Source organism: Geotrypetes seraphini, chromosome 1 (assembly GCF_902459505.1).
Source record: "Geotrypetes seraphini chromosome 1, aGeoSer1.1, whole genome shotgun sequence".
Lineage (NCBI taxonomy): Eukaryota > Metazoa > Chordata > Amphibia > Gymnophiona > Dermophiidae > Geotrypetes > Geotrypetes seraphini.
In genome coordinates, this window is record NC_047084.1 from 101,964,513 (window position 1) to 101,981,894 (window position 17,382).

Here is a 17,382-nt window from a genome sequence, read left to right on the forward strand (position 1 = left end):
CACTTAATGAAATAAGATAAAGCTCTTTTCAGCTACAGGGGCAAAATACACTCAGAATTTAGGAAGTTGGTTGGCTGGGCTGAGAACTTTTCAGCTTTCCCTCATATGCAGAAGTAAATACTCCTCTTAACCCTTTCAGGACCATAAGAATCGTAGGCCAATTTTTGTGGTTTTGACGACATTTTTATGGTAAAAAGGGCTTGAAGATGCCAAAAAATTGATTTTTTTTGTGAAATATCATTATTTTTTTTTTAAAACATCACACTTCTGGCTTATGGACAGTGTGGCAAGTGAATCTTCTCGTCAATCTGGCAACGACGCTAATGAATGAATGTCGGAACCAGTTTGTTTACATAAAGGCAGTATCCTATGGAACCCGTACATATCAAATTTAGAACTGTAGACTATCCCAATCAAAATTTATAGGATTTTAAAGTTATGGGACAAATATGTCCCTTGGTCCTGAAAGGGTTAAAGAGTTCTATGTTATTTTAGCTCCATTTGTTTCACAGCATCATTCAAAACAGCAACAACAAGAAGAAAAAAAGAAAAAGTCAAAAAGAAATAGCACAGAAATTAATTGCTCGGAGTGAGTGAAGATCTCAGTACCACCACCTGGAAAAAAAAAAAACCCCAAAAACACAGACGTAGGCATGTTTCATGGCAAATGGGCAGCAATTAGATTCTCCAGACATTGACTGACTGCCTAAGTTGCTGTTAAATGGGAGAAAGACAGAAACGAGAAAAAGATTCATGTCTAAAATTTCCTCTGCATAGCCCTGCATAACATTTCTCCTTCCCAGGGTTTCTGCTGGCGCCAAGTAGAAGCAACAATGACACAACTCCTTGGAAACCCAATGGCCTGTTTTACAAAGCCACGTTAGCGGCTGTAGTGCGGTAACGGCCCCGAAGCTTTGAGATTTAACGGGCTTCGGGGCTGTTGCCGCGTGGCTTTGTAAAACAGGCCCCAAGTGCTGCTTGCTAAAGACAAAATGTGCCTTGCAGTGTGGGTGGGTGGGGGAGGGGAGGGGATTGTCTCCTAAAAGGCAAAAATTAATCTTCAAGCGACATTGTGGCCCAAGCTGATAACCGTAAAAAATAAAGAACAAAAGAAACTGTGGAAGAGATGGTCAGAGCTGCTTAACATTGCGAGGTGGTTTTAGGTTGTTTCTTGTTTTTTGCCAGGAAGGGGAGGTAAAGGCGACTTCAGGCAGCGTGGGGTAGGCGAGAGTTAGCTCCGCCCATCCCCCGCGCGTCACCAGCAGCACGACTCGGCTCCCCCTTTAAAGGAGGGGGCCAACGGTGCACAGCCGTTCGGCGCGTGGCGAAGGCGAGCGGCAAGGCGCTCGCCTTAGCGAGAGCGCCTTTGCGAAGACGCCTTAAGAAAGAGCCGGGAAGCTAGGCCAATAAATTAATAATCCCAAATTGTAAGTCGTAATCTGTCATACACACACAGACGGTTGGCTGGTACGGAAGGAGGACAACTAATTGGCAAGAGGACTCACACAACTCACTGATATAGAGGACTCACACATAAAGCATAGGCAACTCGGAGGAGGAACAGGTTATGAACACCCACGGAACCAAGAAGATAAGCTTTCCAGTCTTATGCACCGGCTGCAGTATGTATGACTACCTCCCCTCAGGGACTAAGGCATACATTTGCAGTCAGTGCAGGGAGCTAGAAAGCCTGAAAAAGCAAGTCTGGTTGCTGGAAGGAACTGTGAAGGAACTAGAAGAACTTCTCATCAATAAAGAGGAAAAGCGCAAGCAAGAGTGGTTGCTTGTGGAGTCCAGCACCAGTGAAGTGATTGAAGAATTGGAGAGATATATTGAGGATGCCCACCAGCAGATTGTGGAGATCCCAGGGCTTGAGATCAGCAACCGAGCAACCCAGGAGGATGGAATAATAGATAAGGAAGGAAGCACCAATCCAATCGACGGGAAGGTAGAAACGGAGGCTGTATATGTTCACACACTCAGCAGAGATGATGGACCATCTGGAGATGAGCCACAGAAGAAGGTAGACAGGACTTACACCATGGATACGGATTTAAGACCCTCGAGGAACCTCCAACTAAAGAAGATTGGGATCATAGTAGGGGATTCCATCATAAGAAATGTAGACAGCCACACTGCGGGAGGAAGAGAGGATAGATTGGTCACCTGCCTGCCCTGTGCAAGAGTGAAGAATGTAGCCAGCAGGATCACCAGCATCATAGATGGCACAGGAGGAAACGACACTGCCGTGCTTATTCACGTGGGCACCAACGATGTTAGCGGACGGAAATACGACAGGGAAGAAATGAAGGACCAGCTCCGCTCACTCGGAAGGAAATTGAAGGTCAGGGAGGTGAAGGTGGCTTTCTCGGAAATCCTGCCGGTACCGAGAGCAGATGTAATGAGACAGGATGAACTGAGAGCAGTAAACGCCTGGATGAGGAAATGGTGCGAAGAGGAGGGCTTTGACTTCGTGCGAAACTGGACAACGTTCTGGGGAAGAAAAAGGTACTATAGAAAGGATGGCCTACACCCCACCAAACAGGGAGCGAGAGTCCTGGCTGAGAACATGAAGAAGTTCATTGAAAAGGCTTTAAACTAAAGATCAGGGGAGAGCCGACAGTCGACAACCAGTCGATGGCCCGGACACCAGGATATCCTGAGGAGGAAACTTCAAGCAACAGCACAGATATAGGTCAAGAACAAGATGAAACTGAGGAGGAAACTTCAAGCAACCATACAGATATAGGGCAAGAACAAGAGGAAACTACAAGAGGCATTCAAAAAGATCAAATGGATACTAAAATGGATGCGAGGACCACTAAATCCAGGAAATTAGCACAAAAGGATCTTAAATGTATGTACACGAATGCCAGAAGCTTAAGAAATAAAATGGGAGAACTGGAAGAGCTAGCAAAAAGAAAACAACTGGATATCATAGGAATAACAGAAACATGGTGGAATGAAGAGAATGAATGGGACACGGCATTGAAAGGATATAAACTATACAGAAGAGATAGGATTGGGCAAAAAGGGGGAGGTATTGCCCTGTACGTTCAAGAAGAAATAGAATCTATTAGAGAAGGGGAGTAGTATATTGCATTATACTACTAAGGGGATACGGAAGCAAATGGTAAACTAGAGTCCCTCTGGATAAAGATTCCCAGACATAAAGAAGCAGACATAAAAATTGGCCTCTATTATCGACCCCTGGGACAGATTGAGGAAACAGACAAAGAAATGATGGAGGAAATCAACCGTGGATGTAAATCAGGAAATGTAATGATCATGGAGGACTTCAACTTTCCGGGGATAAACTGGAAACTGGCAACGTCAATCTGCGGCAGAGAGACAAAATTCCTGGAAATGATAGGAGATTGCTTCCTTGAACAAATGGTGGGAGAACCGACCAGAGGAAACGCAATCCTGGACTTGGTCATGAATGGCATTACTGGAAGAACAACAGATGTAGAAGTTGCGGTCCCTCTGGGGACAAGTGATCACAATATGATCAATTTTTCCATTGGCATCGGAAAAGGGAAACCAATCAAGACTAAAGCCACAACCTTTAACTTCAAAAAAGGGAATTATGACAGCATGAGAACCATGGTCAGAAAACGGCTCAAGAAGGGGAAAGCACAAATCCAAACAGTTGATCAAGCATGGTCTCTTCTGAAAAACACCATCATAGAAGCACAGAATCTTTACATACCGAAGATATCCAAAGGAAGGCGAAAAAAGGTCAAAGGCGAACCAGCTTGGTTATCCAAAGAGGTGAAGGATACAGTGCGGGAAAAGAGGAAATCATTTAAAAGATGGAAACGAGAAAAAACGACGGAGGCATGGAACTGTCACAAAAACGACCAGAAAAAGTGTCATATAGTGGTAAGAGATGCCAAAAAAGTCTATGAAGAAAAGATAGCGAAAGAAGCCAAAAACTTTAAGCCCTCTTTTAGATATATAAAAGGAAAGAAACCAGCAAGAGAGGCAGTGGGCCCTCTCGATGACCAAGGAAGGAAAGGGTCAATTAAAGAAGACAAACAGGTTGCCGATAGGTTAAATTCATTTTTTGCATCTGGCTTCACAAATGAGGACACTGCAACAATGCCAGAAACAGGGAGGATATTCACCGGAAGCATAGAGGAAAGCCTCGCAACAGTAAATGTGGAGTTGGACATGATATACTTTCAGATTGACAAACTAAAGAATGACAAATCCCCTGGACCAGACGGAATTCACCCGAGAGTATTAAAGGAACTTAAGGTGGAAATTGGGGAACTATTACAATCCTTAGCTAACATGTCAATTAGAACCGGGCAAATACCAGACGACTGGAGGATAGCAAATGTCATCCCAATTTTCAAGAAAGGATCAAGAGGTGAACTGGGAAACTACAGACCTGTGACTCACATCGGTCCCTGGGAAGATAATTGAAGCAATAATTAAAGATAACATTGTACAACATCTGGAAGATCACAACCTAATAAGAGCTAATCAACACGGCTTCAGGAAAGGAAAGTCATGTTTGACAAATTTACTTCAATTCTTTGAGAAGGTGAATAAACACATGGATAGTGGACAACCAGTGGACATAATTTACTTGGACTTCCAGAAAGCATTTGACAAAGTCCCGCACGCAAGGCTTATGAGTAAATTACTAAGTCATGGAATAGGAGGAGAAGTGCACAGATGGATCGGCAAATGGTTAGAGAACAGAAGGCAGAGAGTAAGCATAAATGGGAAATTCTCGGACTGGGAGAAGGTGACTAGCGGCGTGCCCCAGGGCTCTGTTCTTGGGCCCATCTTGTTCAATATTTTTATAAATGACCTGGAAGAGGAGACAACATGCAATATAATCAAGTTTGCAGATAATACAAAACTATGTCGGGTGGTGAGCTCTCAAAGGGATTGCGAGGATCTTCAGAAGGATCTGAACCAGCTGGAAAAGTGGGCGATAAAGTGGCAGATGAATTTTAACGCAGACAAATGCAAGGTAATGCTTCTGGGAAAGAAAAACAAAGAACATGAATATAGGATATTGGGTGTGACATTAGCCAAATGCGAACAAGAAAGGGATTTGGGGGTACTGATAGACAGAACCCTAAAGCCATCGGCTCAATGTGCGGTGGCGGCGAAGAAAGCAAACAGGATGTTGGGCATGATTAAGAAGGGGATCACGAGTAGATCGGAGGACATCATAATGCCACTTTACAGAGCAATGGTCAGACCACACTTAGAATACTGTGTCCAACACTGGTCACCATACCTTAAGAAGGATATAACTCTACTGGAGAGGGTGCAGAGGTGAGCCATGAAACTAGTCAAAGGTATGGAGAATTTGAGCTACAAAGAACGCCTCAGAAAACTGGGACTGTTCACCCTCGAAAAGAGAAGACTGCGAGGAGATTTGTTAGAGACTTTTAAAATACTAAAAGGATTTGATAAAATTGACCAGGAAACAGCATTACTGACATTTTCAGATGTGACACGGACAAGAGCGGCAGCAGGTTCAGGACAAATGTCGGGAAGTTCTGTTTCACACAACGAGTGGTGGGTGCTTGGAATGCTCTCCCAGAGGAGGTTGTGGCAGAGACTACTGTTCTGGGTTTCAAGCGCAAGTTGGATTCATACCTTCTTGCAAATCACATCGGGGGATACGGGAAATCTGGGTCTCCAATAAGGAGCACCTAACTGGGCCTCCGCGTGTGCGGATCGCCAGACTAGATGGACCTAGGTCTGATCCGGCGAAGGCGTTTCTTATGTTCTTATGTTCATATGTTTATGTTCTTATGGTTGATTTCAGAAATACAGGATCAATCCACATAAGCACAGGATGAGGAGGACCCGACACGGTCCGTGTTTCGACCAACACGTCTTCCTCAGGGGTCCTAATATGTGCAATGAGTTCAAAAAAGGTCAGATGTAGGTTTGAAGATAAAAATAAAGCCGAGAGCTTGAGCTGGGCTGCCCAACCAAGTTCAAGTTCAACTGATTTGATATACCGCAAATATAAAACCAAAGGTAAATCTAAGCGGTTTGTAAAAATTTATGTTCATATAATGATTCAAAATGTTGTGTGATCGTGGCACCGAGGTACCCACCCAAAAAGAGGGAGAAAAAGCATCAGACTAATGTAGCAGTAGAGAACCAAAAGGTACAAATCAAAACTGCTTTTGATACTTTCACTGGCAAAAAAAAAAACCCTCCAAAAAAAAACACCTCCCTCACAGAACAGCTCAGGTTTAGAAAAGGGCAAAGTCACCTGGAGGCACATTCAAGGTCTTAGTTGACAAAAGACAACTTGACCTCCAATTCTGTCACGTCTTCTCCAATCTTCCCAACAAGCGACCTTGCTTCACCAATGTTATGGCTCATCAGGAGAACAAACAATACATAAGAATATAAGAACATAAGCAGTGCCTCTGCTGGGTCAGACCAGAGGACCATCATGCCCAGCAGTCCACTCAAGTGGTGGCCCATCAGGTCCAGGATCTGTATAGTAATCCTCTATCTATAACCTTCTATCCCCTTTTCCTTCAGGAAATTGTCTAATCCCTTCTTGAACCCCAATACTGTACTCTGTCCTATCACTCCCTTTGGAAGCACATTCCATGTGTCCACCACCCTCTGGGTAAAGAAGAACTTCCTAGCATTGGTTCTGAATCTTTCCCCTCTTAATTTTTCCGAATGCCCTTTCGTTCTTGTAGTTTTCGAAAGTTTGAAGAAGCTTTGAAAAGTGCAGCCCCAGAACAAAGAAAACAGACTAGAGCACTTAAAGCCCTCCCTCCAACACAGACAGTTTGTTTTGGTCATTTTGGTGATTTTGAGCCAATCAAGGCCTTAGGCCCTCCTACTGCATCGTAGTACATAGCCCATTGGCAGGTATGGGGGGAGGGTCTGGAGTTGTGGGAGGGTCCAGCAATGTTGGGGAAGTGGGGGGATGTCATGGAGGTCCAGGGATGTCAGAGGGTCTGGGGATGTTAGGAGGAAAGACTGGAGTCTTGAAAAATCACAGTGCACTAGGGAGATCGGATTCCTGGAGGCTATACAGGACTGCTTCAGGGAGCAGCTTGTCAGAGAAGGAATGTCACTCTGGATCTAATCCTTAATGGGCTAAGAGGACCTGCAAAGGAAGTGGAAGTAGTGGGACCATTGGGAAACAGCGATCACAATATGATCAAGTTCAAAGCTGAAGTAGGAATATCGAAGGGAAAGAGAACCATAGCGACAACTTTTAACTTCAAGAAAGGAAACTACGAAGCGATGAGAATAATGGTTAGGAATAAACTTAGGAACAGCTCAAAGAAATCACAGACTGTAGAGCAAGCCTGGTCTTTATTCAAGGACACGGTGAGCGAGGCGCAAAATTTGAATATACCTAAATTTAGAAAAGATGCAAAAAGAGCCGAACAAAAGACCCGGCACGGATAACTAAAGAAGTGAAGAAAGCGATAGGAGATAAGAAGAATTCATTCCGGAAATGGAAAAAGGACAAAATTGAGGAGAACTGGAAAGAGCACAGGAAGCATGTCACCTCATGGTTAGAAGAGCAAAAAGAGAATATGAAGAGAGGCTAGCCAGGGAAGCACGAAATTTCAAACCGTTCTTCAGATATGTTAAAGGGAAGCAGCCGGCTAGGGAGGAGGTGGAACCGCTGGATGACGGAGATAGGAAAAGAGTGGTGAAGGAGGAAAAAGAAGTTGCGGATGTTCTTTTCATCAGTATTTACAAAAGAGGACACATCCAACATTCCGGAACCTGAAAAAATCTTCAAAGGAGATCAAGAAGAAAAATTAACATCCATGGAGGTAAGCTTTGAAGATGTACACAAGCAGATAGATTAAAAACTGACAAATCTCCGGGCCCAGACAGAATCCACCCTAAGGTATTGAAAGAACTAAAGGAGGAAATAGCGGAACTACTACAGCAGGTTTGTAATCTATCCCTGAAAACAGGTGTGATTCCTGAGGATTGGAAGATAGCAAATGTTACACCCATCTTTAAAAAAGGATCGAGAGGTGACCTGTGGAACTACAGACCGGTAAGTTTGACTTTGATTCCGGGGAAGGTGGCGGAAGCGCTGATAAAAGACAGCATCGATGAGCATCTAGAAAGGAATAAATTGATGAAACCAAGCCAACATGGCTTCTGCAAGGGAAGATCGTGCCTAACAAACTTATTTTACTTCTTCAAAGGAATTAACAAACGGATGGACAAAGGGGACCCCATAGACATCGTATACTTAGATTTCCAAAAAGCCTTTGACAAGGTACCCCATGAACACCTACTACGGAAACTGAAGGACCATGGGTCACAAGTGGTGTTCCGCAGGGGTTGGTACTCGGACCGCTGCTGTTCAATGTATTTATAAATGATCTAGAAAAAGGGACGAAGTGCAAAGTAATAAAATTCGCAGACGACACCAAACTATTTAGTGGAGTTAGGACTAAAGAGGACTGTGAAGATTTACAAAGGGCCTGAACAAACTAGGAGAGTGGGCGACGAGATGGCAGATGAAGTTTAATGTAGAGAAATGTAAAGTCTTACATGTAGGAAACAGAAACCCAAAGTACAGCTATACGATGGGAGGGCTGGTAATGGGTGAAAGTACCCTGAAAAGGACTTGGGGGTAATAGTGGACAAGTCAATGAAGCCGTCAGCACAGTGCGCAGTGGCCTCTAAGGCAAATAGAATGCTAGGTATTATCAAGAAAGGTATTACAACCAGAACGAAAGAAATTATCCTGCCATTGTATCAGGCGATGGTGCGCCCGCATCTGGAGTACTGCGTCCAGTATTGGTCGCTGTACCTTAAGAAGGATATGGCGATACTCGAGAGGGTCCAGAAAAGAGCGACACAATTGATAAAAGGTATGGAAAACCTTTCATATGCTGAAAGATTAGAGAAACTGGGGCTCTTTTCCCTAGAAAAGCGGAGACTTAGAGGGGACATGATAGAGACTTACAAGATCATGAAGGGCATAGAGAAAGTGGAGAAGGACAGATTCTTCAAACTTTCAAAAACTACAAGAACGAAAGGGCATTCGGAAAAATTAAGAGGGGACAGATTCAGAACCAATGCTAGGAAGTTCTTCTTCACCCAAAGGATGGTGGACACCTGGAATGTGCTTCCAGAGGGTGTGATAGGACAGAAGGGATTAGATAATTTCCTGAAGGAAAAGGGAATAGAAAGGTATAGATAGAGGATTACTATACAGGTCCTGGACCTGATGGGACGCCGAGTGAGCAGACTGCTGGGCATGATGGACCCAGCAGAGGCACTACTTATGTTCTTTTGTCGGGGGGGGGGGGGTGTAGGGCTCCACAGCTCAGCTGATCCTATGTTCAGCTGAGCCAGTAGGAATCTTCAAAACGGCTCAGCAGATGAGGATTCCTCTGCTTTCCCCCATCTCTGGGTGGTGGGAGGGGATTGTGACCACTGGGGGAGTAAGGAGGGGCCACGCCTCCAGTAGTCATCTTGTCAGTTTGGTCACCTTTGGGGCACTTAGACCTGTTTCACTTTGGTCTAAGTCCTGGCATGCACGTTCTGCCTAGGATGTCCTGGAAAAGTTTTGATTATTGCTTCAGGTGGAAGCCCACCTGATTCCCACCCATAACACACCTTCCAACATGCCCCTTTGAGCTCTGGATGTACAGCAGCTTAGAAGTGCTACTGAACATCCAGAAAGTTTGTTTTGATTATCGGCATTTGGACATCCCTGCAATTAGGAGGTCCAAGTGCTGACTTAGGCAGGTTTGGTAATGTTTTAAAGTTTTGATTATGCCCCTCTCTCTCTCTCCCTTTTTCCTATAAAAGAAAGAGTTATGGAAATATAGTACATTATTAAAGTCACAAACAGCACCCCTAAAAAAAAACAGAACTCAAGCTATCTACTACCTACCATTACTTTATGCTCAATTAAAATAAAAAAATTAAAGAATGGGAGGGTTTTGGGGATTACTTTTGTACATCTCAGATCAAACTTGCTTCCCCTATGAAATGCCTCTTATTAATGGAAAAAAAAGTGTCTAGGCAGAAAATAGCCAGGTTTATGACCTACATAAAGAATTTCTAGGGCAGTAGGTAGCGAATCTGTGATTCACTATTATTAGAAGAATTCCACCCGAGACCAAAGACCTCCTATCAATTTGTTTAGATGGGCAATTTCAAAGTCCTCCCCAGGCGTTTCCAGAAGAGAAGAGTCATTGGTGAAAGGTACCGTCTCTAGGACTAGTGGAGGCATATGCTGCATTCACAAATAATTTGGTAGAAGAAAAAAAAAAAAAATAGGTCAGAGGCATCCTTTCTCTGCTTACTATTCCTTGGCCCAAACGAGAACTGCTGAATACTTCTGATATCTTAGAAAAATGATCCCTGGAGGAAGACTAGGGAAGAGCTACTAGGGGATTTTCCTGGCCCATTATAGCAATTCTTTGCAAATTAATCTGTTCCAGTTTGTACAAAGAAACAAATGACTGACTTCTTCCTCCTTACAAAGATCTCCAAGGCAATTAGTTTTACATCTAATACGAAGCTCAGGCCATTATAGAAGCTCAACATATATTTACAGGCTGAAGTAAATAAAATTATTTTGGGTTAGGAGAGAACAAGCTATGAAAGATGATCAGGATTTGATGAAAACTGAGAGTGGTAAAATAAGATCTTAAACGGGGAAAAAAAAATCTTTTGCCATGACCTAGCAAATACATAAACAGGAAGACTGGGGCCCGGACATTGATCTGAGTTCTGTATTCTGTATACTGTACATAAGAATAGCCATACTGGGACAGACTGAAGGTCCATCAAGCCCATTATCCTGTTTCCAACATTGGCCAACCCAGGTCCTAACTACCTAGAAGAAACCCAAAGAGTAGCAACATTCCAAAGCTGAGACTGTGATGTCATAACGCCTCATTCTACCAATGCCTAAGAGCCAAACTCATCAGTGATGTCACAATGGCTTGATTGTTCTATACTTGACTCACATAAGAACATAAGAGCTGCCATACTTGGACAGACCAAAGGTTCATCAAGCCCAGTATCCTGTTTCCAACATTGGCCAACCCAGGTCCTAACTACCTAGAAGAAACCCAAAGAGTAGCAACATTCCAAAGCTGAGACTGTGATGTCATAACGCCTCATTCTACCAATGCCTAAGAGCCAAACTCATCAGTGATGTCACAATGGCTTGATTGTTCTATACTTGACTCACATAAGAACATAAGAGCTGCCATACTTGGACAGACCAAAGGTTCATCAAGCCCAGTATCCTGTTTCAACCATGGCCAACTTAGGCCCAAGCACCTAGCCAGATCCCTAGTAGTACAACAGATTTTATTCTGCTTATCCTAGGAAGAAGCAGTGGATTTCCCCAAGCCATCTCAAAAATGGCCTATGAACTTCTCCTTTAGAAAATTATCCAAAAGGAAATTTAAGCCCTGCTAAGCTAACTGATTTCATCGAATTCTCCAGCAACGAATTCCAGAGTTTAATTACGCGTTATGTGAAGAAGTATTTTCTCTGGCTTGTTTTAAATCAATTACTTAGTAGCTTCATCACATGTCTCCTAGTTCTAGCATTTTTGGAAAGAGTGAACAAGCGATTTACATCTACCCTTTCCACTCCACTTATTATTTTATAGACCTCTATCATATCACCGCTGAGTCATCTCTTCTCCAAGCTGAGGAGCCCCAGCCCCATTAGCATTTCCTCATAGGGAAGTCATCTCATACTTAAAATGACCATTTTTTTTTTCATCAAAACGGGACATTGTCAGTCCCACCCCCAATCCAGCCCTAGCCCCACCCCAATCTTGCTCTAGCCCCGCCCCAATACTACCCCCAATTTCTTCCATTCATTTTTCATATACACATAATATCTTATTAATTCATAATAGTAACCATAAAATTTTTTAAAAACCACAAAGCACACTATACGCAGAGAAAATGTTAATTATCATTTATATTTGGGGGGTTTCAAAGATGTCAAGGCAGATGACTTTAAAATATGCAATGTTACCTCAGTAACTGTAGAAAAATAGACAAACATAGTGCAAAATATAGACAGCAAATATAAATTCTCAAAACTGACACATTTTGATCACTAAATTGAAAATAAAATCATTTTTCCTACCTTTGCTATCTGGTGATTTCATGAGTCTCAGGTTGCACTTCCTTCTGACTGTGCATCCTTTCTTTCTTTCTGCACTCAGGCCCAACAATTGTCCCTTTCTATTCCCTCCCTCCTTCCTTCCTATGTCATTAGTGCCCCAGTGCCTCCTTCCTATGTCCTTAGTGCTCCCAGTGAGTGCCTCATTCCCATGTCCTTACTGCCCCTTCCTATATCCTTAGTGCCCTCAGTGCCTCCTTCCTATATCCTTAGTGCCCCTTCCCATGTCCTTAGTGCCCCCAGTGGCTCCTTCCCATGTCCTTACTGCCCCTTCCTATATCCTTAGTGCCCTTTCCTATATCCTTAGTGCCCCTTCCCATGTCCTTAGTGCCCCCAGTGCCTCCTTCCCATGTCCTTAGTGCCCCTTCCTATATCCTTAGTGCTCCCAGTGCCTCATTCCCATGTCCTTACTGCCCCTTCCTATATCCTTAGTGCCCTCAGTGCCTCCTTCCTATATCCTTAGTGCCCCTTCCCATGTCCTTAGTGCCCCCAGTGGCTCCTTCCCATGTCCTTACTGCCCCTTCCTATATCCTTAGTGCCCCTTCCTATATCCTTAGTGCCCCTTCCCATGTCCTTAGTGCCCCCAGTGCCTCCTTCCCATGTCCTTAGTGCCCCTTCCTATATCCTTAGTGCCCTCAGTGCCTCCTTCCTATGTCCTTAGTGCCCCTAGTGCCCCTTCCTTAGTGTCCCTAGTGCCTCCTTCCTATGTCCCCCTCACTGCCTTCCAGACTTTGTTCCACCCCCCTCCCTCAAAGCCAGCCAACCTGCCTGCCTACCTACCTACCTCCCTCCCTGCCTCACCAAAGCCAGCCTGCTTGCCTGCCTACCTTCTTCCCTCCTTGCCGCACAAAAAAAAAACCTCCCTCCTTCCTTCCCTCCCCCCCCGGTCCACTGCTGCTGCTGATTGCCAGCCTCTCTCCTTACCTCGTTCCAGCGCCGATTCAAACCCGCCGCTGCTGCTGCTAATTGCCGCCCAGAAGTCTTCTTCCCAATGTCAATTCTGATGTTGGAGAGGAAGTTCCGGGCCATGCATATAGATCTCATGCATATTCATTGGGGAAATCCTGAAAACCCGACTGGAATACGGCTCTCGAGGACTAGAGTTCTCTACCCCTTATCTAGCCAGTTGGGTTCTGCTCACTAGTCTCCTAATATCCATCTAATGCAGGGATCTCAAAGTCCCTCCTTGAGGGCCGCAATCCAGTCGGGTTTTCAGGATTTCCCCAATGAACATGCAATTTTCAGAATTCATATGGTCACTGAAACTGACTGTTTATGGGACTCACTAAAACCCGTAGAAAAACCATTAATCTGCTATCTTACCGCCCTGCTGCTGCTACTGCTAAAGCCGACAAGAAGTCTTCTTTTCAACATCAATTCGAAGAGGAATTTCTGGGCCAGCCAGGCAGCGATTGGCTGGCCCAGAACGTAGAGAATGACTGAAGGGACACGTCTTGTAGTTTTCCATATGTTTTGAAGCTGTAAGAAAACCAGACCCTGTTTATTTTTCCTTCTCTGAAAATAGTACAAGGACATTTATGTTTGAAAAGATATGATCTTATCTTGTTGTGAAGTGACTTCAATTGTTTTATAAAGCCATATTTGCAAACAGCTTTAGATAAGAGGCTTTGCTGGCCAAGGCTCTTCTGACCTTTTGGACTCCAGTCTTGAGATAGAAAAAATGCTGATTTCTTTAAAGTTTCATGTGACCTGTGTCCATATATGGTTTGTGTTTATATCACATGCTGACAACACTGATTCATTTAGAATGATATAAAAGAGATGTAAAGCTAACAATAAAGTGGACATGTTTTGGAAGATAATTTCTGGTCTTTAAGATATGTCCCCAGGTACCTGACTTCCAAATGACAGATACAGAGAAAGTATGGGGCAGGAATTGGGACCTAATCCTTTTCAGTTGAGGGCTCGTCCGGGATGGGCAGATGATATCACAAATATTTTGTGAGTATTTCTGAATTTTTTTCTGTTCTTTAATACTCACTCGTATTGGCGACCTGTACCCACCCTTTATTTTAAGTTCAAGCTTTGGGTTCTATTATGGAGTTTTTTGGGAAAAATCTCGGGGTACTTTCGGTAAGCGCCCCTCGTGAATATAAGCAGCTGCCATTCTTTCGGGAAGAATGAAATTATTTATAGAACCCCCCTGCCCACTCTGTCATTTGTGAGGTTAAAAATTTTATAGAGTATAAGATTTTATTGTCTCTTATTACTGTACCTCGCTTATAAGGTAAGATAAGCGAATATTTTTGCAATGTTATATTGTTTTTGTAATGAGTCATAATGGCACTTAGGATTCTCCCCCTCCTAGACAGATGAGACTTGTACGGCTGTGTGTGTATGACATTCTTCCTTCAGCTCACATCTCTCTGTGTCACCAATCCTTTCCCGTATACGTTTGCACTGTTTATATGTTTAACACTGAGGTAGGACATGCTGTTATGTGGAATGAATTGCAAGCGCTGTTTGAATCAGTCTAAGATCTTTCCTTCGCAGCTTGTACACAAGCACTATTTCTTGTCTTCCTTTTGAACATACAATAGTTTGATCCTGATTTATTCTGTGCGTTTCTTCTACGGCTGCTTCCTTTGTGTTCTGTGCTGGCAAAATTTTGTTTTGTTTTGTTTTTAGAAGATTAGCCAGTTGTGAATTTTTTCTGTGCTTATTTGGATATCTAGTTACTGACCTTAAGGAATGCGATTCTGGTTTTCTCTTTCTGACTGTAAACCTCATTTTTTTTCTATTTTGACAGTCTGAATTCTATAATGTACAAATGCACTTTGACTGCCAGACGCTGTTCTTTGCTTTCATTATCAGGGTCCGTGCATGAATGCTTTTGCCCCTTCCCCCCCCCCCCCCGACTTCCCGGTTTTGGGCTTTCACTGACAATGTTGTATTTCATGTACCCCCTATAGTGTTTCTTTGAAGTTACTCATTCTTGTTTTTATCAAGCAGTACGGTGAGATTCCACTGCTTGTCACTTTTCTTTCCTCCGGCATTATCAAAACCACCATCTCTTCTTACAATACGCCCATCGCTCTTGTTGTCAAAGCTGATGGCATCCCCCGCTTCGTCCTAGACTTTAGGGCTGTTAATGTTTTGCTAATTCTCATTGCACCCATTGTCCCTGAACTTTCTTCCTCTCCTCCATTCCATCGGCAGCCAATTTTTTTTCTGTCATTGTCCTTCAGAAAGTTTTTTTTAGTCCCTGTTGGTGAGGCTTTTCAGCCCCTTTTTGCCTTCACCTTTAAGCAACAGTATACCTGATGTGGAATGCCCCAGGGCTATGTTGACTCCTCTGTTCTCCATTGTCCTCCGGGCTATTCCACAGCCATGCTCTGCCCCTCATGGTTCTGTCCTCATTCTGTACCTCTTTTTGTGTTCCATAATTCAGGAGATCTGTCAGGCTGATAGTTTGCACTTTTTACAATGGTTGTCTGTGTGTGGTCACAAGGTGTCACGAAATAAACTGCACTGGTGTAAATCTGAAGTGACATACCTGGGTTTTGTCCTGTCTCATAGTCAGAGGAAAATCTGCACTTTCCCCATTGCTGCTGTTCTGGGTCTGCCCCGCCCAGCTACCAAGAAAGACATGCTTACTTTTCTTGATATGATTGGTCACTGCCGCCAATGGATCTCTGCTTGTTCCTTCTATGACCAGATTCTGAGACAGACCCTGGTTTCTGAAATGACTGCTCTTATCAGATGGACTCATGAAATGTTGGACATTTGAGATGTGCTTTGGTTTCTAGCCCAGGTTTGGGTCTTCTTGCGTATGTCCATATGTTTTATCTCTTTGTTTGGGACCATTGTAACACCATGAAGGGAGAACATGGCGGTAAGTTACGCTCTGTTGCCTTTTTTTTTTTAGTCACTCCTGTTCAAGTTCCCTGGCTGCATGTGCTATGGTAGTAGAGATGGTTAATCCTCTGACCCTTGGTCACCTCACTACCCTTCACACTTTTCATGATGTCCAAGCCCTTCTTTTAAATGGGCTCCTGGGTCTCAAGGGTGAACAGGATTCTCTACCTCTCTTTTTTCACAGCTTCAGTCCTTTGTTACCCCCCTCTGAACTTGATGCCTGGCATTTGGCAGGTGCCCAAAGCCGCCCTTTTGGAAGGACTTTGGTGCAAAGAGGGGAAACCCTGGATACCAGCTGCTAGCTCTCCCTTATTCATTGCCCAATATCATGGTATTGGTTATCGTAGTGCTCGCTCGACATTTTAACTTCTTGCTAGTGATATTTTCATTCTTGACCTTTTGCTCCTTGATACAGATATATATAGCTCGATAATTACAGCTAGCACGTTTGTGAATTGAAAACAAATTGGAAAACACAATTCCTTTCTATTGTTTTAGCTGAAATTAGGATGTGGCTAATTTAAAATGTTTTTTCTTTTTCTTAGCAGTAGTTCGGATTTATACATAGCCATCCCAGATCAGTTTTGGCACAGATATTTCTAATATTTTCCAAGGGTCCTCTTTATCACTGCAGAGATAGAGACGCTCCAAAGAGACATTAGATTTATGCCTTTTTCCAAATATGAGATGTTTATGATATACATTATTGTTTCTTTGTTTTGGTTTTTTTATATCAATGTGTTTATTTGCAGAGTTAACTTCAGCCCTGCACACTTGACAGATAGAGTAATAGCTCCACGCTTAAAACTTTATGTTTTGTCTGTGTCATGTCTACTTGCTTTAGTTTAGTGGGTACCCCAGGATACATAACATTGTTCATTTCTAGAGCTCTTTTTCCACTTCTTACTAGCCTAACTGCGCAATGTTCTTTTACTTATAGCTTTCATATTCTGAATATAGTTTAGTTAGGGGTTATATGTTTAAGAAAAAGCTTTACTTTATACAGCGTTTATTTTGTGGTGTTCCCTACATATGATCCATTCAGTAGGCATTTTTGAATACATTCAGTACATCAGTATGGTCTCTCTGAAGTGCCATAATAGTTATATGTAGCACGCAAAAACATATCTTTTTGGATTGTTCAGTTAAGAACCTTAAGTAACTGAGTATTGTCTCTCTTTTGCCATAGCTATATCAAGTAAATGAATTGGTAGTGTTACATGTTGCCACATTCAGTACAGGCAACATGGTTTCTCTCTTGTTTTCTATCTCTTATTCTATCTTGTACATTGGAGTACAGCTGCTGAATGATATTTGGAATGCTTTTCAAGCATC